General features: G+C 38.8%; 1 protein-coding gene across 2 annotated transcripts in view; it reads right to left on the bottom strand.

Annotated features, from left to right (window-relative positions):
• LOC140731182 (multivesicular body subunit 12B-like) overlaps nt 1–25378 on the bottom strand; it is a 276241-nt gene that overhangs the window by 84242 nt on the left and 166621 nt on the right. The window lies entirely within an intron of this gene.

The raw sequence follows: 25378 nt of genomic DNA, 5'->3' as shown, positions 1-25378 counted from the left end.
TCTCCTCCACATCAGAAAGCAGGGACGTCCACTGTGCTGCTACACACACAAAATCATTCACAGGGGACAGCATCTTTTAAATAAACATGACGGCCACTGACATTTAAAATCAGAGCTTGCAGGAGGCATAAATAGATTTAAAAGCTTGCCATTAATTATCCACAGCTGTCTACAGGAAGCTCCTGTTCCCAGAACATGTCAAATTCTAAGTACCTTTCACTAGGCCTACCCCTTTAAGATTGTTGCTCTGACGTACTGAAGTGCATCTAGCACACACCTGTGCTACTTAAATTGATTGGACACCAAATTTCCGGTCCAAGGACATTACCTTCACAGTGATTTGTACCCAAATTACTCTTGGATGTCACCAGGAAAAGAATATTCATCTAAAGTTTATTCCAAAAATGAAATGTGGGTTCCAGAAAGCAGTCATGGCAGTAGTCCATCAATGCACGGACAACAGATGTGACCCCATACAAATGTATGACTTATGATGGATGCGATCTAAAAGGAGTCAACATTGTAGGCATCCTGATCAGATTGAACCATAATACCATTTTGCTAGTGAATTATCATCCCATTTAAAAAATAAATCCAAGAACATTCCATTGTGAGACAATAGTCTATTTTACCGTAGAGTTATATATAATACACTGGAATTTTTTTTTTTAGACATGCAGTGCAAAACAGGCCCATCTGGCTCAACAAGCTGTGCTGCCCAGCAACAACCTACTTAACCCTAGCCTGATCACAGGATAATCAACCTACAAACCAGTACGTCTTTTGACTGTGGGAGAAAACTGGAGCACTCGGAGGAAACCCACGCAGTTATGGGGAGGGTGTACAAACTCCAAACAGACCGCGCCAGAATTGAACTCCGACATCCTGAGTCATAATGGCGACGTGGTAACCGCTACACTACTGTAGTGCCCCACTTAACTTTAACAGATTTTCAAAGGTAGTTTCATTAAAAAACTTTCAGTAATATATATGTTGTCTGTTAATTGAACTTAGAGTAACAACAAATATTCTTATTCTAACTTTACTGTTGTGCTCCCCTTAACACCAAGTACTCAATTATTTTCAGTAAATTCAGGGATAAAGTGGCTTAAAAACTGTTGATGCAGAAAAAATTGTTAAGGTTTAATTCTAGAAGCTAGGAAGCCATACTTATTCACATTATTAAGTTTTCAGCGTTCAAGACACCAACGAATAAAAACTGGCACTTCACATGGTGACTAATGAGATCGCCCAGTGAAATAACATAAGGGCTGACAGCCAGCTAGGCCATCTTGGCAGGTTCCAACCTCGGCATTGATGCATTCATCATCCACTAAACCAATCCACCAATTCTGCAATGCCATTTGTCATTAATTATGCTAATCAGCATACCATTACTCTCTGATGACACTCTAGCAGTTATTAGCTAGTTATGGCTTTCAAATGTGCAACTTATTGAGTATGCAAGAGATGTGCATACATTAGCCTACAGGGAAGAAGTGTCCAATTATAAAGAGAAGAAATTCTCTATTATCTTGCTCTAACAAACCAATTTAGCAATTATAAAAGCCTATGAACTCATATGGGTTTAAGAGCAAGAGCTTAGCATATGAAACAAGGGAACTTTGTTCATTATTATACTCATTCTGATGAGAGGAAATGAAGTGACAAAGCCTAACTCTGCGATTTTGTTAATTACAGGGTTTTAACAAGAGGCACAATTATCGAGCAGCAGTATTCCAATTCTCAAGAGCCCAAATTTCTTTCTATAAGTCTCGCCGAACTGTTTTCATTTCTCCCACTGTATTTTTTAAAAAACATACTGATAGAACAATGTTAAAAATTTGCCCTAGACTCTGTGAGCAGACTTACTTAACAACACAAACCTTAAAATTACTCAGTAATTTTAAACAATAGTTTAGCACAGCAAAGATTGTTGTATAGTGAGTGTAATCTTATATGATTTAATATAACAGGGCTAATTTGAAGAGTTGCAAAGAAAGGCTTAACAAATAATAGATATAAAACAAATGGCTATCATAGTCCAAAATGTATATGTACATGCACACGCACATAAACATACTCACCTATACACACACACACATACATAACCATGCTATTTAGTGTATTTTATTTGGTCAATAAAATTCAGTCATTTTCTCTGTTTTAGTAGGTTCTGCAAATATTTGTGTATGGCTGGCATACAGCAATAACAGACCATTTTATAGAATGAAAATCACGATTTCTAATTCAGTTCAACATTCAATTGACATGACCGGTATTGTTTTCTTTGAGAAGCATTTACAGACTGAAGAACTAAATATGTTCAGAGATAGGAAACACCACTGCATTTTGTCTTATGCATATTCAGCCTTCCCAGAGGATCATCACACTGTCTTGGTGTAAAGGCTCGTGAGTTCTTGAGATCCCGAGAGTGATGCTGCTGGGAGGTTAGCTCCTGGTAGGGTCACCCATGGCAGTAAGGTCAAGGGGGAGGTTCCAGGTAAACGGCAATCCAACCAAGACCCCAACAGTGGAGCAGGCAGAAAACGATGGACATCATAATGACAGAGAAGGCCAGAGGAAGGCTGCAGCAGTGAAGGGTCCCAGTCATCTTGCATTCCATGCCACTGGACGCTGACCCTGGTCTGTCAAGAACTGTGCGGTGGCTGCCCGTGCATCAGCCTCCTCGTGTTAAACAAAGTCACAGATAGGTTTTCTCCATTAAGGGAACAAACCCTCAGGAAAACATTACACCAGTCCCGAGTGATCACACTACATATACAGAGCTACTTAGAAAGAGAGATTTTAAATAATTATTCCAATTTGCCAACAAAAAAAAACACTCATTGCAATCACAAAATTTCAAGTGCACAGGGCCATCAGATATCATCAATTTACTTCAACTACAATTCTGAAGATCAATGTTAACATCTTGATTCAGTACCTCCAGTTTCTCAGTTATTTGATTAAATAGCCAAATACACTGATGCATCAAATTTTCATTTGATTGATAATAAACGTGTGTACTCCATACTACATAACCTTCCCTTCACAGGGAAAAAAATCTACATGTCTGGCACTGAATGTTTTAAAGATTGTTAGGCAGAAACATTTTTATCCCAACATTGACCATTCAAGACTGCTGAAAAGAATTGCACACACTTTTTAAATGATAATTAATATTCCAATAGTTACAATTCCAAACCCCATACCACTTTCCCTTGTGATATTCCACCCCACTGTTCACAACACTAATTAAAGTTAAAATCTAACCGTGAGTGTGAGTGAGTGTGTGAGTATGTGAGTGAGTGTGTGTGAGTATGTGTCTGTGTGTGTAGGTTCATAAATATGCAAAACAACAAGCTCATTTTAGTTAAAAAAAATCTGTAACACAAAGGATTCATTGTTCATGTTACTTAATATATTCAGTAGATGACAACTCTCAGATTATGGATCTTTGAGCAATTCTAATTGTCCATCATTTTGATGTTTACTAAAATTATTTACAGTACAATATCTATTCCTTCGAATAAAAGGTAAGCTAATGTGAGAAAACAATTAAGACTGCACTTAATTTAATTGAAGTCCATATCTGAAGTCTGGTACTGAGGGAAGAATGCCCCTAAGCATGCTTGCACCATTCATATAAGAAAGTCATCACACATTGCGAGTTCAGTATGGATTAAGTAATCATTAATACTGCTGAAGTAAATGGGCCTATTAAAAAAATCTTCAAAAAAAATTAAATGTCTGCACATAAATCTCTTTAAACTATATTTAATGGGTCTATTTAATCTGCATATTAAGCACTAGATCAACAAGCCCCTAATGAGGCCTTTGCAAGAGGTTTCAGAGAAAAGCACCTTTTAATTCAGTATTTTTGGGATGAATCTTCCTAGCTCCATGGTTTATCTTTGGTAACATAACAGCTGCCTGTATAAATTTGTTATGTGCCCAGACTAAATATTTTCCATTGCAAAACACCAGCCTGCAATCCAAACCACAATATTTAATCTTCTTGGTCGGACTAACTAATGCACCAATCTAGGTGGCACTGCGTTTGTAAATGGGAATTTTGGCCTCTGTGGATCATACCAGAGGATTGGAACCTGCAAAGCACTAGAAATAAAATGTTAATTTTGAATTGCTCATAAGGCTGTAGCCATTGGGCTCCTGGACAGGCTTCACTTGTCTCAGTGCTGAACTGACTGTGGCTGTGGAATCACTTTGAGGGACTCTGTGGCACATGTTCCGTGTTTTATTCATTCACATTTTTATTTGTTGTTTGTGTGATTTGTTTTTTTTTTGCATATTGGATGTTCGTGGTCTTGATGATGTGGTTTTTTTGTGGATTCCATTGTGTTTCTTTGTTTGCTGGCTGTCTGCAATTAGACGAATCTCGAGGTTGTGCGAACTTCAATAAAAAATACACTTTGAACTGCTCATTTCTTTGTTGTAACATTATATTTGATTATCAGCATAATTAAGGCTAACAATTGTTTATCAATGTTGAATGGCCAAATCACAACATCAGCAACACACGTCTCATTATAAATGGAAATAAACTAATAGTCAATAGGTGAAATTTTTAAAAAACATAAGCATCTGAAAAATTAAGAGCATCCATGAGGTATATTTTCCAGGTGGGTACAAGGTAGGCGGGCACAACATCAAATTGCACCACCCAAACCGACATCTGGAATGTCCAAACCAAGTTCAAGTCTCACTTCATTTAACTTTACAACCACCAAGAGAAAGTCGTGCAATTAATTTTTAAAATTATGAAAATTATACCTAAAAGACTACTCATTTTAAAATGACAGAATGAAGGCCCCAAAATAATATGTTCTACAGTGAATTGAGCCATCCCCTAAAGAAAATGACAGAGCTCACAATGGGAGGAGGCATCAGAATTTTGTTGTTTGCACATTGAGATACAGAGTAGCTCTCACAACACTATAGTACAGTATAGGCCCTTCAGCCCACAACGATATGCCAACCTTTTAACCTTCTCTACTCTAGTTGATGAGTATTTACATGCTTTCAAGTTATGTGAGGTAATTATGACATTTTCCACCAAACTGAGCTGACACTATCTACTTTGTCAGGAAATAATCTTTTTAAGCATTCTGCTTATGTTGCCTTGAGTAAAGAGAAGCAAAACGCTTCCAATTATTTCAAAACTATAATAAAAATTAAACAGATTGAAATATGCTGAGTTGCAAAGATAATCAGCACTTTGTCTTGTGGATCCTTAAAGCCAAGTGATGAAGTGTGAAGGATAGAGACCAAGCCAGAAAAATTCTTGTAGCTGATCGATGTTACCTCGAGGCATTGCAATACTTTGGCCTCAATTTCAGCCTGCATGTAAACAGATGGCTTTGCTTGGATGGGGGGGGGGGGGGGGGGGGGGGGATGGGAAATGATTACATGATTAGGTTTTGGCCAAATTTGCTGTATATATCTCGAATATACCCTTTTTTTATTATTGCCATGGAGGTGGTGGTACAGGATCCTGTAAACCCACACTCAGCATTGTATGAACAGTTTCTTCCTCTCTGCTATCATATTTCTGAATGATCTATCAACTCATAAACCCTATCTTGCTATTCCTTTTTTGCACTATTTATTTATTATAGTATTTTTTATTATTTTTATTACTTCCATCTCACCTGGTATCACCTATCACCTACCAGCTTGTTCTCCTTCCCCTTGCCCCATTACCTTCTTTTTCTGTCTTCTTCCCCCTACCTTGCAATCCTGATGCAGGGTCTCGGCCCAAAACATCAACTGTTTTTTCCTCTTCGTATATGCTGTCTGACTTGCCGAGTTCCTCTCAGACTGTGTGATGCTACAGCATCTGCAGAATATTGTGCTTATAATTGTTTCTTGTTTTGCACAGTACTCTACCACAAACCAACATATCACATCGTATGTCAGTGATGAAGAATCCGATTCTGATGTTATCTAGGCCTCACTTCTGTGAGGCAGTGCCCCAAGGACACAGGCATGGCTTACTAAAAATCCATCAGGTTGTGTAGCTGGTCCACTTTTCTGCAGTTACATGTCCAAGTTGAGCATAACCTGCAGATGAACAGGAGTTGACCATTCACTTCCTTTTACCTTAGCCTGCCTTCCTGTACTAACATCTCCCCTCAAATAATGGATTTCTAGCAATTTCTGAGCCTAGTCAATGTGAAAGTGTCACATCTAGAGGAGCAGGCCAGCTCTCCCATCAGTGCTGCTCTCCAGAATTCGCTCCCTAGAAGACAAGCTGGATTGTCTTTGGATGCAGCTAACCCAGTACAAGAAGAGGAACTGCTGTATGCTTGTCCTTGTAGAAACGTGGCTCCAGGACAACATCTCATGCACCATCAAATCTTCAGGCAATGTCACTCAGGGACTTGTGCTAATATTATTTTGTGACTGCATGTGCTGCGCGTGACTGATTAGGGATGAAGGAACCTCTGGAATATCAGGATTGTTGGCACCGAGCAACTTGCTGAAGAGGACCAAGCAGAGATTCATTATGATCACCGGAAATGGTTGCTACTGAAGTCGTCCATGGTCTGATACAAGGTCATGCTCCTGGTATACAGCGTGTCAGGAAGTCCAGTCCCCTTCTTCCAGGAGAGCTAGAAAAGTTTAAGCATATCTTTTAAGTGGGGCAGCTTTATCAGTTCAAGCAAAATACATCATCACCTGGTGCTTTACCCATGAGTGAGTGAGTTAATGCTCCTCCGCTGTGGGTTTGGTATTTGCCACAACAGGCAGATTCATTGCAGTGACTGATGTCTTCTCATTGGTGAACTTTACCTTCAATTGCATACCAGGGTAATATTCAAGTCAAATCTCCATCCACTTGTTATAATTGATGACTTCCCAGCCTTTGATTTCAATCAATCTGATTTCTTCGAGTCATTGAAAAGTACAGCACAGAAACAGGCCCTTCAGTCCATCGAGTCCATGGCAAACCATTTAAAATGCCTAGTCCTGTTGACCTGCACCTGGACCATAGCCCTCCACACCCATGCATGCCATCCATGTACCTAACCAAACTTCCCTTAAATGTTGAAATTGAGCTCTCAGGCACCACTTGCGTTGGTAGCTTGTTTCACATCTCATGAACTTTAAGTGAAGAAGTTTCTCCTCATATTCTTCTTAAACTACTCACCGTTCACCTTCAACCCATGACCTTTAGTTGTAGTCCCACCCAACCTCAGTGGAAAAAGCCTGCTGCATTTATACTATCCATACCCCACATAATTTTGTATAACTCTATTAACTCTCCCCTCACACTGGATGCCTTTTGATCTCACAGTCACCAACTCAGAGAATAACAGATGGTTGAACAAAGTTATAGTCAGTAGTCAATGAGTCCATTGGATTTTTTGCTGAGCAGCCTCTGAAACATTCAGAACTCTCCTTTGGGTCTCTCTTGTAGTAAGCACAAATTCAATATCCTATCTACATTCAGGGCCTACAAGTTTCATTAACAACAAACCACAGTTCTGCATACTCTGCCCTCAAGTATCAACATTTATTTACCAAAATCTATAAGTTAAATGTTATAATTTAATCCTTGTGAACCAATATGAAAAAGATTCTGTTTAATCAATACTGTTAAAAGTGGTCAGCTGACTGAGGAATTAAAACTGCAGGTCCAAAGGTCAATATGTGCCAAAGGTGGAAGCCCAAAGGTCAACAAAGATGGCACGTCCAGAAGTTGAAGGCCCGATGCCTGCAAGTCCACAGGAGACTGGAAGATTGGAGGTGACCTGTCCTGGGGCTGGAGGCCAATCTGTATTTGTGAGAGGGTGGGTGGGTTGGAGGGAGTAAAGGGGCTTGTCTTGCTCTTTTGTGTTGTTCTGATTAACACTGTGGGCATGTTATGTCACTGTCTAAATGCACGGCAACACTTGCGGGCTACCTGCAGCACATCCTTAGGTTGTGCTGGTTGTTGACGCAAACAATGCATTTGACTGCATGTTCTGATGTACATGTGGTTATATAAATGAATCTGAAACTGACTGAGCTATCAAAAGTGTAGAACTTGTGCTCACTGTCAACTAAAATTCTCATTTTCCCCAAACAGACAAGGGCTTAAGTTACTTATAAAGTGCAAGACAAATATCAAGTTATAATCAACTTTTTCAACATCATCACAATTTTGTTGTCCGGTTTTTATTTGCCATACATACAAAAATCATCCAAAACATATTACAGTAAATTCAAAAATAATTCATTCTGACATACAAAAATAAAGGTACAGTACAGGATCTTTTTAAATTCAGTGGAGCAGTGGAAGTCAAGCTGTGCTATCCCTCATTTCTGATTTAGTGGAAGAGCCTGAGAAATAATCCTTCCTCAGAAATGAGGATTCCTCTCACATCAGAATCTCGGACTGGAACCATTGATTCCAGTTTTATCGTCCTCGCCTTGCAACACAGCCACTGCTCAAACTCAGACCGTATACACGACTACTTCTGATTGCAGAAAGTACCGTCAAGACTTGAAAAGTGCTCCCTAGCAGCTGCTTGAGAAAAGCATTGGCAGAGCACGAGAACATGGTAGACTGGCCATTCATTTGGCAGAGAAATGATGCGCAGCAAGTAAGTCTCAAACAAAAAGAGTAACTGCCTGGAAGTTACTGAGATCGCCCACAGAATGGGTTGTATGTGAGGCATATCTGAAAATAAAAGTCAATAATCTATTTCTTAATGAACAACTGCTTGTGTTCATTAACATCTCCTAGCTGGTTAAAACAATTCAAAAACAGCAGAACATTGTAATATGCTTTGAATGCTTTTAAATTAAAAAGAATGAATGAACAAATACACCCGATCAGTATAAAGAAAAAAAAAAGAACTGTAGACTGCAGATATCTAATGAACCAGTGAGGGGAGGAACTTGGGTGAAAATTAATTGAGGTTACGACAAATGATGTACCTCTGTAGGAGAGATAAAAGACAGTATGGGAAAATTAATTTTATTTGAATTCTATCAAAATAACAAAACCAAACAAAAAAAATCAGCATGAAAAGTAATTTTGCATAATCAGAATGCACCATCTGGAACAATTAGCTGAATTCCTTCAATACTGTGGTACTATGAAAATCAGTCATATCTTCTTATTAAAGATCTGGAATTATACATGTAATAAATCCTCAAAAAAATGAAGCATGCCATTGCCTGTCAAGGCTATTTTTACTTCAGCTACTGAAGAAAGCCTGATAAGCCTGAAAAGAACAGATTAATATATGCAAATCACATCCTGCGTTTAAAAGCCCACAACTGTCTACACTTTCTGTCCCTTATTGCTGCATTTATGTTTTATTCATAGAACAGCTCACCTGTCACTTCATAAGCTATAATATTATGGGGGTATTATTAAACAGCATAAAAGCAGCGCCTTAATTGGAAAGCTTCATTGCATTTTCCAATTATTTGGAGTAAATTAAAAGCAGATGCACATGCTTTAATAAGGACACTAATATTGGCTCCAGGAAATCAAAATTCATTGTCATCTTGCTGCTCTGATATTTTCTGAACTACTCTCAATTTTACTGGTTTAAAAGGAAAACCTGTCTACACAGTCTGTTAATTGTCAGTCATGTAACGGCTATTAAAATAATTGGATCTCATAGTAGGTTCCATCCACATTAAAAGCCAAGATATGAATGCTTTGCAAGAATTTGGTGCAGCAATTCAAATACTCAAAGTTTTAGGATGGTAGTTCTCAGTTAACTTGAAATACTGTAAATTCTTCAAATTCTTCAATTTCTTAGCTAATCAAAAATAGTTTGCCGCAATATGTACATCATACATCAATACATGCCTGCTCCGAAACACTTTAATCAATTGGGAAAGCCTAATTCGTATGCAAGGCAAATTTTCCTGCATGCAAAACACGTACAAATTTAGTTTTGGAACAGGAGGGACAAAAAAGACATTATCCAGGCAACATATAACTACACACCCTATAAAAATGTGTAAATTTTCTCTTGAATTCTTGGAAAACAAACTGCAGTTAAGTTGGAATCAAAATGCTAGTGAAATCAATTAGAGGATTATCGCTTTGAACAACTGAACCTTCTTCAAGTCTCAAGATAAAACAAATCTGTAAAGTATGCATTGTTGTGTGTTTTTTGGTTTCTTGCAAAACCGAGTGTTCACTTTACACAGCACTCAAGTATAAATTAGCAAACCTAGATGTGACAAACATTTTCAAACAAAACATTGCAGACCACAAATCTATGACATACAGAAATCTGATTCAGAAGTTTTAGCTTTAGTGGATATAAAGTAATATTTCCTGGTTTTTATTGGCCAGTCTTTCGCTTTCAAATATGAAACAACAGTGTTGATGTTGACTGCAAAATAAGCAACACACACAGTGATCACTGTGTGGTGGCTTGGACCTCCCCAGACATTTATTGCCGTCAGGGTTCAGCCATAGAGGAATTTCATCATCAAAGAAGCACAGCAACTAAACATTTTAAAGAATATTTATGTGAAGGAATGGTAAGCACACATCCAAAATTAATTTTCAAGGCCAGAATGGCTGCTGCTCAGCACACCATTAAGAACTCAAGCTAAACCTCACTGAAAAAAACCCATTATTGCCAAGTTTTGTTGAAAACTGCAAGAATAGTTCATTAAAATCCCAGTGTTCTTGTCAGACCACAAATTACTGCAGAAGGCTACAAAAAAAAAGGTGCACCTGGCAGGGACCAGGTAATTATTGACAGCATCTCTGGGATTTCTATATTTAATTGTGCATGTGGAAACACCAGAAATCGCTGTCAAATTTCCTTCAACATAATGGTAATCACTAATAAATTCATTATTCTCACTGTAAATTTTAGGTCATTTAAAGAATTTTAATTTTGTAAATCTGAAATCAACTTTACTCCACTCTTAACAATCTTATCCTTCAACGAGCAAAGAAAATTTAAAGGGCAATAACAGATGTTCTAAATGTATTGAACACACACACACATTAAGTCATAATTTCTTCAACTGCTAGCTTGCAGAACTTCACAAAATATACCTGTCCCTTTGCTGATCGATATAAGCTTTCACTAAAGGAACAAATTCAAGGACAAGACCAGTGAATGGCGAATCCAGCAATAAATTGTGTTATGGGGCAAAATTTCCAATATAGCAGAGAGTTTGTTGAGCTCATAATATGACAATCCTGTAAGGCAAGCTTCCTTGGTGGTGGAGAGATGGTGAGAGGGTGTGAAATCAGATTAAATAACCTTCCTGATGAGTCTCAAGAAAGGCAGATAACTCCATGGGACGAAATGTTTAAGCAATGGGAGATGGCAACAAAACAATTAAGATAATGGGAGGCTGAAATTACCAAATATTTGTATAAAATATTAAATGCAATAAATATAGTTTATCTGTATCAGGACATGGACGTCACATAACCTTTAGTTTAATGGCTGCAAATCAACTTAAAAAAACACTTTGCTTCTGTATTTAAAAAAATACTTAATCTTGGGAACTATTTCCCCACACTGAAGACAGGCAGCAACTGAAGCTCTGTCATAGGAATAAGCTGCTCTGCAGATAAAAATTTCAAAATTTTATTGTACAGAAATTTCAATTGGATTAAATTTATCAAAAACTGTAGGGAAGTAAATAAGATGTATTTTAAATTTTTACTTAACTAAGAGATACTAAACACAAGAGGTTTTGCAGATGCTGGAAATTGTGTGCTACTTCAGAAAAGGAAAGGTTTTGAAACTCTATTTGTCTAGTCCATTAAAAGAAAATCTGCACAGTACCATCTCAGCTTTACACTACTAAATGTCATTTCTAACACATGGCCATGCAATTATTTGTGTCTCTAGAAACTTCAATTTTAGCATTCTCATGTAATTATATTTAAGGTCATTACCAATTTTAATTGTTTAAAAATTGCAAGATACTTACTACAGAATATTTTAGAATAAGTTAAAATATTTTTAAATTATAATGGAATATTGAAATGGCCAAACACTACTTGAAATCTGTGCCTATTTTGTGAATGGCCTCTTGTTTTAATCCATGGTGTAAATAGGGTATGTGCAGGTAACACTAAACACCCACCAAATTAGAAGTATCCTCTAATTTCACCATTAGTGAGAGAATCAATCTTCACAAATAAATCCTTCCATATAAATCATTATTTTCTTCATTATTTCACTGGCAGAATCTTCCAAGTCAAGTACCGAACAATAAAGATTACATATTGTGTGAACAGAGGCGACTGAAGCTTTCTTAGCATTTCAACAGGGAAATTTGTGTCAAAAATATTTAAAGCAGACACCAAAACCTTTTAAGGGGCATTTAGTGTATTTTACATTACAGTGAATGATGTGGAATTGCAGCAGATCTATTTTACAGCACAGCCAAGTATTATTACAACTCATTGAAAATAAAAAGAAAACTGCATATACTGGACAGCTAAAATAAAACAAAAAGTGCTGGAAATATTCAGGTCAGTCAAAGGATCTTTGACTTGAAGTGATAACCATTTCTCTTCAATAATAAACTGCTGGAGGAACTCAGTTGATCAGGCAGCACCTAAGGAATGAAACGGACAGTCTATGTTTCAGGTTGAGACCCATCATCAAGGACTCCAGCATCCAGGCCATGCTCTCTCTAGGTACTACCAATGGGTTAAAGGTACAGCAGCCTTGATTTGTTTTATGATCTGGTATAGAAACACTAATGCCCAAGAATGAAAAAGCCAACAAAAATGGTGGATAGAGCCCAATCCATCTCAGGAAAAGCCCTCCGTACTATTCAACAAATCTACAAGGAAAACTGCCACAAGAAAGCAGCATCCAGCATCAAGGACTCCTATCACCCAGGCCATGCTCTCTTCACACTGCTGCCATCAGAAAGCAGACACGGGAGCCTTAGATACCACATCACCAAGTTCAGGAACACTTATTACCCTTCAAACATCAGGCTCCTGAACCACTGTGGATAACTTCACTCACCTCAACACTGAACTGATTCCAAAATCTACAGACTCATTTTCAAGGGCTTTACAACTCACGTTCTCAGTATTATTTATCTGCACAATTTGAATTATTTTCTACATTGGTTATTTGTAGGTCTTTACTTATGTACTGTTTTTCATGACTTCTACCTTATTTCTTTATTTTCCTTTTAATGCCTGCAAGAAAATGAATCTCAAGTTAGTACACTGTATGGTGACATAAATGTATTTTGATAACAAATTTATTCTGAATTTGATCTCCACCAGTGGTTCCCAACCTTAGTTAAGCCATGGACCTCTGCCATTAACCAAGGGACCACAGGTTGCGAACCCCTGATCTGGATGGTCCCTTTCCTGTCCAGCTAAAGGTCTTAACTTGAAATGCCAAACGTCCATTTCTCTCCATGGATGCTGTCTGACACACTGAGTTATTCCAGAGGTTTGATTTTTGTTCTAGATTATCCCCCCTTTGGATTATTCTGTGGCAAACGGCATTTCAGTTGAAAAACATGAAGCTTAAAAGGGCAAAATGCCTTTCACTAGCAGATTCAGAACTGTCATACAACAGCAAAATGATTGTTATTGGACCAGTATTCAGAAACCTTGATATTTTAATTTAGTTTATTTTAATTCAGAGATATAGCACAGTAACAGGTCCTTCCAGCCCAGTGAGCCAGCGCCGCCCATTACACCCATGTGACCAATTAACCTACGCACCCATATTTGCTTGGAACGTGGTGGAAACTGGAGAACCTGGAGTTCACAGGGAGAACACACAAAATTCCTTACAGACAGTGGTGGAATTGAACCCGGGACGTTGTGCTGCAATAGTGTTACACTAACCACTGCTCTACCATGTCAGAACTGGAGACTCAGTTCTCAATCTTACCACAGCATGGTAAGATGGAGTGATAATGTTATCCTAATTTCGAATCTAAGCACTGGGGGAACTTAACCTTAGAAAAGAAAACCTAGATCAAAGAACAGTACTGATAATGAGAAAACCCAGTTGTTGTATAAACCTGGTTTAGTACGTTCGTCAGGAAGGAAAATGTATTGGCTTTATCAGACCTATCTGAGAGGCTGACTTGTAAATGCTCTCTGAAAAACACTTTCAGGAGCAAATAAAGTTAGACAGCAAACACTTGTGTTGCCAGTAATGACCATAACTCAAGAATGAGGGAAGCAACATAGCCTTTTTGAAAAGTTTGCTAGTCACTATAAACTTGTCCAGAATATGCACGCTCTTCAGGAATCAAAGCTCAATGATGGAAACATAATGCAAATATTTCCAGCAAAGACCAAGTTTTCAAGAAAGTTAAGCCACTACAACAACTTCACAATTATCACGACTAATTCTGGAATAATATAAATTGTTCTATAATAGTCCTCTGAGTTTACACCCTCCCAACCCCATGAAGAATCCTTTGTTCAATTTTGTTTAAAGAAAGAAAGTTTTTTTTCTATATTTTATGTTGAGGCTAAAGTAATCAGTGCAACACAAAAAAAGAAAATTTGCAAATGCTAGAAATCCAAATAACACACAGAAAATGCTGGAGGAACTCAGCAAGCCAGGCAGCGTCTATGGAAAAGAGTAAACATTCGATGTTTCAGGCCGAAACCTTTCAGGCCTGCTGAGTTCTTCCAGCATTTTGTGTATTACTGCAATAGTCCTACATATTAAGGATCATTGAGGATAAAATTTAAAGGAATCCAAAATATTTATGTAGCAAAGGTCGGAAAATCCAACAGCAGAAAACAATTCCCATAGGAACACACACAAAATGATAGCGGAACTCAGAAGGTCAAGCAGCATCTATGGAAAAGAATAGACAGTCGACATTTCGGGCCAAGACACTTCTTCAGGACTAGGACACCTTTCTAAGTGGCACAGTTTAATAACCAAAGCACCCTGAAAACAGCTTTGAAACCCTTCGAATGTGACCAAGCCACAAAGGCACCACAGTATTACAGAGGTTAACATGACACTATCATAGCTCGGGGTGTCAGTGTTCACAGTTCAAATCCATCATCCTCTGTAAGCAAGTTTGTACGTTCCTTCCCGCATGTAGGTGGGTTCCCTCTTGGTGCTCCGGTTTTCTCTCTCACTCTAATGATTTCCCATTTATTTGGTTAATTGGCCATTGTAAATTGTCCTGTGATTAGGCTAGGGTTAAACAGGTGGGTTACAGGGCAGGGTGGCTTGGTGGGCCTGAAAGGTTTCGAATGGTACCGCTTAATAAATAAAATACTGGACATATTCTTCAGAGATATTTTATACATACTAAGCAAAACCTTAAATAAATTAAAATTCTAGAAATTACATCACCCTTCCTGCAATGATATTCTTTATAGACAATTATCAGTGGTTCCCACGTCTATCAGTGTTGATCAGATTAATTAGCAGGGGAGCCCTGCACACAATAAATGCTGATTTGGAATTCTATTCATCTTTGAGTGAGGTTGCCTGCAGTCCAGAGTTGTGGTATAATTGAAGTTACATTGCCACTAGAAGCTTCTCAATTGAAGGGTCAGCATACTGCTGCTAATTAAAAACTACATATTTTTGTGGTAAGTGTTTTCAGTAGTGTATATTTCCAGCTTCTACAGCGCAAATAATTAGCCATTTTACTGCTCCATAAATTAAATATTTTTCAAAGGACTAAAATGACACTAACATAGATTGGTTTCAATGGCTTTTTACAACCAATAACTGGAACAGCTGTCCTATACTCCATCAATACTAGACATTAAAGTATTATTGCTTAAGGAATTTATTAAGAATTGCATTCTGTTATTATTAAGTCTCTCAAAATGATGCACATAAACTCCTGTACTGCTGAGATGAGCTCAATACATCAAAAATTGTTAAAGTCACAATTTTAAGAAAAAGAATAATTATATTAAAACTAACAACAGCATAGTAGGCTAGCAAAAGTGATTCGGGATGAAAACTGCTGAAATGGAGCGAAAAAAAAACATCTGACCAAATGTCCCACTGGTAAGAAGCACATTAAGAGAATTTACAGTTTATTGCAGATAGCATCTACACATTTCCCAAATTGTCTTCTTTCTTATGCCATTACATTGGTGTCAGCTTATCTATTTAATTAACTAAATGTTACTGTTCACATGACTAATGAAAAGAATGACTGCCTTAACTTTAACCTGCAATGGTGAGCTGAGCTGGTGACAGCTGTTCTCTTCAATGTTCTTACCCTCTTGGGGAGAACGCCTCTCCTTTCACTCAGAATGCCGATTCAGTGGAGATCATTTTGGCACCAATGGACATTAAACAGCTCTGTTCTCATGGCACCTGCACTGGTGTTCCAATTTATTATATACAGAGAATACTTTACAAAGTTCAAAGTAGAGTTTTCAAAGTACATATTTGTGATCTTGAGATTTATTTTCTTGCAGGCATTTACAGGAAAAATGCATGAATACAACAGAATCTGTGATAAACTGTACTTAAAGACTGACAAACAAGCAATGTGCAAAAGACAAGCTGTGCAAATACAATAGTAATAATACCATATTAACATATTTTTGGCATTATATTTTGGTCCGAAACTGATCTGGAATATTTGCAAAGAAAAATAAGAACTGAAATGACAAATTAGAACACACTTAGATTAACACTACCTAAGACACAATGAAGAACAGACATTAAAAAAATTACACAACAGATAAAATGCCTAAGTATATATTTTCATAAACAAAAACAGGATTCAGCACTCCACATGAGAATATACACCACTGAACATAAATGAAAGCACAACTCAGAAAAACAAAGAAATTATCACTACAGACAAAAACGTTAACCAATGGAAGTGCAAGACCCTCCATGGAAGACATCCCCATGATCTGAGCAGACTAGAAGTTGACAAGGAAGCGTCACACACCCGATTTAGAGTTACGAGACCTCTTCCCAGAAACAGATGGGTTCCTTGTGCCAATCCAGAACTAGATAGTTCACACAAAAAGTTATCAAAAGTAAGACAAACAAGTTCAAGACAATAAATGGAGAAAATGCTAAGAGAAACCAGAACCAATCCAACACATAACAGGATCCCGCAGCAGTTTAACTCAATCTGATTGCCTACACAGGCATAATCAAGCCAAAAACAACATTTACCAAACTCTTGCTTTAAAATACAAAACTCATAAAAGACAGACAGACAGACATACTTTATTGATCCTGAGGGAAATTGGGTTTCGTTACAGTCGCACCAACCAAGAATAGTGTAGAAATATAGTAATATAGAACCATAAATAATTAAATAATAATAAGTAAATTATGCCAAGTGGAAATTAGTCCAGGACCAGCCTATTGGCTCAGGGTGTCTGACACTCCGAGGGAGGAGTTGTAAAGTTCGATGGCCACAGGCAGGAATGACTTCCTATGACGCTCAGTATTGCATCTCGGTGGAACAAGACACCATACCTTACTATAAATACAAGCCTGATCCAGTTTTAGAATCAGAGCCCTACAAATTATATTACGACTGACCCATTATTACAGATAGGGCATTCCATAATAACCATCCAGAGATAGTATTACGGATAAACAAGCAAGAGCAAGATATAGCCATTCCAAACACACACAATACACAGAAATCAATAAGTGAAAAACATCAGAAATATACTGAGTTAAAAGAAGAAATTGAAAGATTTTGGAAAATAAAGAACAGGGGTCATACATTGCCCCAAAGGAAATATCTACCACTGGTATCATCCCAATGTCACTACACAACAGCATTAAACAATTAGGCCTATGCAGCAATATCTATGTAAACCTCCAGAAAGTCACAATACTAAACATCACTAGAATAGTCTGAACATTCCTAGCAATTGAGAAATGAGTGTATTTGGTTGTGACCGTATCTCAGGTTTTACCAGTCTGAACTGAGAAAAAAAATAATAATAATACTGAGTACATGAGTTGTGAAGTCCTTAAAAGTGAGTCCATAGATTGTGCAAGTAAAAACAGACTGTACACAGGTTAGTCAAGCCAGTGTCATTAGAACCCCAAAAATGGTGCAGAGAAATAGGTAAGACTCTGCACAAACTGTTGGAGAGCTGTCCACTTGTATTGCGCACAGTGATTACAGCAAAAATGATGGTGGTCTTCAGAGACAGTGGGCACTTAAGAGATAATTTCCAAGTGTTTTGAGGAAATGTCACTCTTTACACAAGAGCCTGTCAAACCATGTCACTTCAAAGCCCCTTGATGCATCACAATCAAACGAGAATTAATCGTGGAGGATAGAGCACCTAAAATTAAAGGCCTTGTCACACCCAAAAGCATGCACTGCATAAAAGCAAGCATAAACACAAGCACTAACAGAATGAGGTGAGGAATAGTGAAGACCTGTCTGCTTAATGCCATGCTTGAAAAGAGGCTGAGTGAGAACAACTAGCATTCTGTATAATAAATAAGAACATAGCTGTCTGATTGATTATTTATCAAAACCTCTTGTGTAATGGATCAAGAACTCTCTCCACTTTATCGGAATACTGTGATAAACGAAAATAAAATCACTGTCATTCATTTCTATTTTTGTCTCCCTCTCCTCAGCCTCCTTTGCTCTTTGCAGCTATAGAGGAAGCATGAAGTAACTCATTGCACACTGCTCCCAGCAGATCCACTCAATACTTCTAAAGGGTAGCACGGTAGCGTAGCGGTTACCACAATCACTTCACAGTGCCAGTGGTCACTGATTGGGGTTTGATTCCTGCTGTTGTCTGTAAGGAGTTTTTACATCTTTCTTCATAGTACTGTACTGCTTTGATTTTTACTTTTATTTCTCTTAAATATCCTACACATTTTTGTCCAGCTATTACTCTTTTTACTTCCCCTGTTCACTTTCAAACAGAATCTTGTTCACTCTATATCTTGTTGCAAAGGGACAACACAACAAGAGCAGGAAGCAAGGTGGCAAAACCAATCAAGTCTACTGGGAAACCAGACATCAATAAGCATTAAAGCTTTCATACATGCACTGTGCAATGGGGAGTGAGGCTCTAATAATATAGTTCATCGTGGCCCCTCAGTACAAAACGGTCACTCCAGTGACCCAGGTTCAATCCTGACCTTGCAAAGTTTGCACGTTCTCTCTGTTACCATGCACATTTCCCCCGGGTGCTTCAGTTTCATCACAAAGGTGTGAGAGCTGGTAGGCTCATTAGCCACTATAACTTGTCCCTAGTATGTAGCTGTGGGTGAATGGATGGGAAAGGTGGACAGAATAGGTTACAGGGAAAAATCAGAGGAGGAATGGAATTGCTCTGCAAGTTGGCATAGATTTGAAGGAACAAAATGGTCTTCTATATTCTAAGGAAATAAAGAAATAAGTGTGGAACAGAATTTTCAAAAGGTGCACAGAACAAGAAATTAATAGATCATTCCAAAAACAGAGGCTACAACTGTTGGGATTAATGGTTTTAGTAGAGTAGGTTTTTTGGTATTGGTATATTTTTGTCACATTTAGCAAGATACAGTGAAAAACTTGTCTTACATAGTGTTCATATAGATATATTACACAGTGCATTGAGGTAGAACAAGGTAAAGCCATAACAATGCAGAAAAAGTGTAATACTTAGAGACAGAAAAATTACATTTAGAAGAGTGAACGATTATAATAACAACCAGATTTAGACCATGAAATATAGGAGCAGAAGTAGGCTATTCGGCCCATCGAGTCTGCTCCGCCATTCAATCATGGGCTGATCCAATACTTCCAGTCATCCTCACTCCCCTGCCTTCTCCTCATACCCTTTGATGCCCTGGCTAATCAACAACCTATCTACCTCTGCCTTAAATACACCCAATGACTTGGCCTCCACAGCCGCTCGTGGCAACAAATTCCACAGATTTACCACTCTCTGACTAAAGTAATTTCTCCACATCTCAGTTCTAAAATGACATCCTTCAATCCTGAAGTCCTGCCCTCTTGTCCTGGAATCCGCTACCATGGGAAATAACTGTGCCATATCTAATCTGTTCAGGCCTTTTAACATTCAGAATGTTTCTATGAGATCCCCCCCCCCCCCCCATTCTCCTGAACTGCAGGGAATACAGCCCAAGAGCTGCCAGATATTCCTCATACAGTAACCCTTTCATTCCTGGAATCATTTTCGTGAATCTTCTCTGAACTTTCTCCAATGTCAGTATATCCTTTCTAATATAAGGAGCCCAAAACTGCACACAATACTCCAAATGTGGTCTCACGAGTGCCTTATACAGCGTCAACATTACATCCCTGCTCTTATACTCTATACCTCTAGGAATGAATGCCAACATTGCATTCGCTTTCTTCACAACCAACTCAACCTGGAGGTTAACCTTTAGGGTATCCTGCACAAGGACTCCCAAGTCCCTTTGCATCTCTGCATTTTGAATTCTCTCCCCACCTAAATAATAGTCTGCCTGTTTATTTCTTACACCAAAGTGCATGACCATACACTTCCCCACATTGTATTTCATTTGCCACTTCTTTGCCCATTCCCCTAAACTATCCAAGTCTCTCTGCAGGCTCTCTGTTTCCTCAACACTACCCGCTCCTCCACCTATCTTTGTATCATCGGCAAATTTAGCCACAGATCCATTAATAACACAGTCCAAATTGTTGACATACATTGTATAATGCAGCAGTCCCAACACTGACCCCTATGGAGCTCCACTGGTAATCGGCAGCTAGCCAGAATAGGATCCCTTTATTCCCACTCTCTGTTTTCTGCCAACCAGCCAAAGCTCCACTCACGCTAGTAACTTCTCTGTAATTCCACAGGCTCTTATCTTGCTAAGCAGCCTCATGTGTGGCATCTTGTCAAAGGCCTTCCGAAAATCCAGGTGCACCACGTCTACTGCATTTCCTTTGTCTACCCTGCTTGTAATTTCCTCAAAGAATTGCAGTAGGTTTGTCAGGCAGGATTTTCCTTTCAGGAAACTATGCTGGCTTTGGTCTATCTTGTCATGTGCCTCCAAGTATTCCGTAATCTCATCCGTAACAATCATTTCCAACAATTTCCCAACCACGATGTCAGGCTAACAGGTCTATAGTTTCCTTTCTGCTGCCTCCCACCCCTCTTAAATAGCGGAGTAACATTTACAATTTTCAGTCATCTGGTACAATGCCAGAATTTATCGATACTTGAAAGATCATCATTAATGTCTCTGCAATCTCTCCAGCTACTTCCTTAAGAACCCGAGAGTGTATTCCATCAGGTCCAGGAGATTTATCCACCCTCAGATCATTAAGCTTCCTGAGCACCTTCTCAGTTGTAATTTTCACTGCACAAACTTCACTTCCCTGACACTCTTAAATGTCCGGTATACTGCAGACATCTTCCACTGTGAAGACTGATGCAAAATACACATTCAGTTCCTCTGCCATCTCTGCATCTTTCATTACAATATCACCAGTGTCAGTTTGTATTGGTCCTATATCTACCCTTGACTTTCTTTTACCCTTTATATACTTAAAAAAGCTTATAGTATCTTCTTTGATATTAGTCGCCAGCTTCCTCTCATAATTCATCTTTTCCTTCCGAATGACCTTCTTAGTTTCCCTCTGCAAGTTTTTAAAAAGCTCCCCAATCCTCTATCTTCCCATTAGCTCTGGCTTCCTTGTATGCCCTCTCTTTTGCTTTTACTTTGGCTCTGACTTCACTTGTCACCCATGGTAGTGTCCTTCTCTTTGAAAATGTCTTACTTGGAATATACATTTTTATCACACGTACATCAAAACATACAGTGAAATGTCTCGTTTTATATTAACTAACCAACACTGTCTGAGGATTGTGCTGGGGAATGCCTGCAAGCCTCACCAGGTTTTGGTGCCAACATAGCAGGCACGCAACTTACTAAGTGTAACCATAAGTCTTTGGAATGTGGGAGGAAACTGGAGCACCCAGAGGAAACCCAAGCAGTTATGGAGAAAACATACAAACTCCTTACAGACAGCAGCGGGAATTGAACCCCGATCAATGATCACTGGCGCTATAAAGTTATTGTACTAACCACTATGCTACCGTGCCTCCCTACAGAAGAAGTAATGAGTGGATTGGAGGGAGCAGCTTACAACGAGTTGCCTCACTCTATAGATGCAACCTCTAAATTTACTCCCAAGATGCTAGGGTTATTTTCAGGGTCAGTATTTACTGTCTTGCCCTGCAAGAAAATGAATCAAGGCAGTATATGATGGCATAATCATACAGTCATAGAACAATACAGCACAGGTTGCTCTGGCCCATCTAGTCCATGTCAATTATTCTGCCTAGACCCATGAATCTGCACTAAGACCGCAGTTCTGCATACCCCGCTCAACCATGTATCTATACAAATTTCTCTTAAATGTTGAAATCGAACCTGCATCCACGAGTTCTGCTGGCAGCTCGCAGAACACGGTCAGCACCTTCTGAGTTCCCCTACATACGTGTGTGTGTGTGTGTGTGTGTGTGTGTGTGTGTGTGTGTGTGTGTGTGTGTGTGTGTGTGTGTGTGTGTGTGTGTGTACACACACACATATATATATACATATACATATATATATATATATACATACACACACACACACACACATTTTGATTATAAATTTACTTTAAACATGTCTAGTGGCTCAAGTTGGGCATGAAGCACTGCCACTCTCATGATAAAGGAAGACTTGCACAGATGCCAAATAGCATCCCTCGCATTTAGGGCCCAGAGTTTGAGTCTTGGCAGTTCAGGCAAATTAAAGTTCCTCATCATCACTAGGCTCAGGCAGCCCACTGGTGTCACTAAGCTCCAGACTAATACTTTCAATATAATACCACTGGACAGTGGCAATAGGCAAGGGCAGCATGGTAACGCAGCAGTTAGTGTAGCACTTTACAGCTCCAGCAATTGGGTTCAATGCTTGTCACTGTCTATAAGGAGTTTGTACATTCTCCCCATGTTCACAGGATTTACTCCAGGTGCTCCAGTTTCCTCCCACTTTCTAAAGCATACGGGTTAGGGTTAGTAAGCTGTGGGCCTACTATGCATGACGACACTTGTGGGCTGCCCCAGCGCATCCTCAGACTGTTGGTTGTTGACGCAAACGATGCATTTAACTGTGTGTTTCGATGTACGTGCAACAAATAAAGCTAACCTTCTAACAGCTTTAGTTATAAAAGACAAAAACTTTTAAAAAGTTAGCTGACATTTGAAAACTTATTCGCTTTTCCCTTCACAACATAACCCCTCATCTTCCAGAATCCCAAGCATAGTCTGAATCAACATATGACATACATACAAGGTTTCAATAGTTTCCACTGTGGCTGCCAATAAGCAAATAATTCGCAAACAACAGAAGTGTCAGAATTCACATTTTTCTACTAATACATGATACGAGCTGGGACACCTGCAACAATCCAGAACCAAAGGAATTTGACACATTCTATTCGAAATCCTGTTTTTAGTTTGGCTGTTGCGACTGACTGAAGGTTTAATCAAGAGAGCAGGCAATTCATCAATCCCAACAACCCTGTTTCCTGATGCCTGACAGCACCCACATGTTTTTTCAAGAGTAAACCTGCCCACCTGTCAACACCACCCCAGCAACAAACATAAAACATATGATTAATAGTAAATATGCTCATTTAAGAGTTTTGGCTATTTACAATTACCCCCCCCCCCCCCCCTCCATTCGCCTATCCCTGCAGCACTCACACTCCAACCACTTTCCCATTCAAAGGAACAAAGCACTACCATATTAAAGACATAATTCTGTTTACTGAGCTAACTTTTTGCTGATCCATTTTTAAAATTCAATGATGGTTAAGATTCAACATTTTAAACAGAATTTTTAATTTATATTTCAATTCTTGATGACGAATCTGCTAACAAATCAGCAATAAATAATGTACTTAAATCTTTTTAAATCCAAGGATCCAAAATTCTAAGCAAATTTATTATTAAAGCATACATCTGTCACTATGTACAACCCTGAGATTCATTTTCTTGTAGGCACACTCAGCAAATCTACAGAATAGGACCACAAACTTGTCATAGGGTTTGAAAGCTTGCATGTCTCAATGATACTGAGAGCTATGCTGTTTTGAGTCAGGGCTTTATGCTTTGGCTCTTGATAGGGTCACCCATACTAAACAGGTCAAAGTGTTGAGGCCAGACCAAGAGTGCTCCACCGGTCCTCCAGGTTTGGGAGTTTAGCTCAGGGCTAACAACCCTGACTGGTCAAATAGAACTGTTACAGAAACATGATCGAAGAGTCCTTCTACAACTGTGTGTGACAATATTCCTGAGACTCCACCTAAGACTTGCATGGCTGGCGCAGTGAAAAAAGAAAGGAAGCTATTGGCATGATGGAGGAGGTCCTGAACACCACTGAACAGAAATGGAGGACCTTCACTGCTGTCCTAAATGCCAGCAGCGTAACAGGCAGGCAGTCAGTAAGTAGGTGGAGGTGATGATCAAGATGGTGCCAGCCAACATCGCGACCAACAGCAACGTCCTGCTGATAGTTCATGAAACAACTTCTCTTACTACTTCTCCTTCTTACAAATACGATTCTACTACTAAGTTGTATGTGACTGGAACCTGTGATTTACATTCTGATCATGTGTTTTGGGGCCAATTGAGCGATCCAACCCTTTGCTGTTTCGGAAGGAGTTTGGTGAGGTTTGGTGCATGGTGTGCGGCCTGGAGGCCTGATAGCTTGGAGACAGGGCACAAACTCATGATCAATTCTATTGTTTCTCACTTATTAAGGCACTGAGCAAGGTTAAAGTTGACAAGGGCAGGTACTGCCTGCATTTCACCAGTCTACTACTCTCACTCTCTCTCTCACTTGCCACTGACAGAGGAAAGTGCAGTTGACTTGAGATCTACACTGCAAGGATTGATCGGAGAGGCTGAGGACTCATTCTGGGGGACTTCGGGGTTCATGTTGCATGTTTTCCTGGATTTTGATTACGTTTTTTGCAGTTTTTCAGTGGTTTAATCGGGGCAATTGATGTAGACTGGGGCACTTCAGTGAAGAATGGCCTGTTGCCTGCACTGGTTCATGTGCAGTGCTGAAATGAACTAAACAAAATAGTACTGATTTGAAATTTGATATTCTATATGTTGCTTGCTTACTTTTTGCCATTTGCGTTAATTGTTTTTTCGCAAATTGGGTGTTTGAAGTTTTCTTGAATATGTTTCATGGTGTTTCTTTGTTTCGTGGCTGCCTGCAGGAGGATACATCTCAGAGCTGCATACTGTATGCATACTTTGAATCTTTTGAATAAATGCACTGATTTTTTTTTAAACTAATCAAAATGGAGCTTTTTAGCATTTTTGAGTATGAACAAGTCTTCATAGCAAACCTGGCAACAAATCAGAAAT

Source organism: Hemitrygon akajei, chromosome 7, assembly GCF_048418815.1.
Source record: "Hemitrygon akajei chromosome 7, sHemAka1.3, whole genome shotgun sequence".
NCBI lineage: Eukaryota > Metazoa > Chordata > Chondrichthyes > Myliobatiformes > Dasyatidae > Hemitrygon > Hemitrygon akajei.
This window is presented reverse-complemented; position numbering and strand designations above follow the sequence as displayed.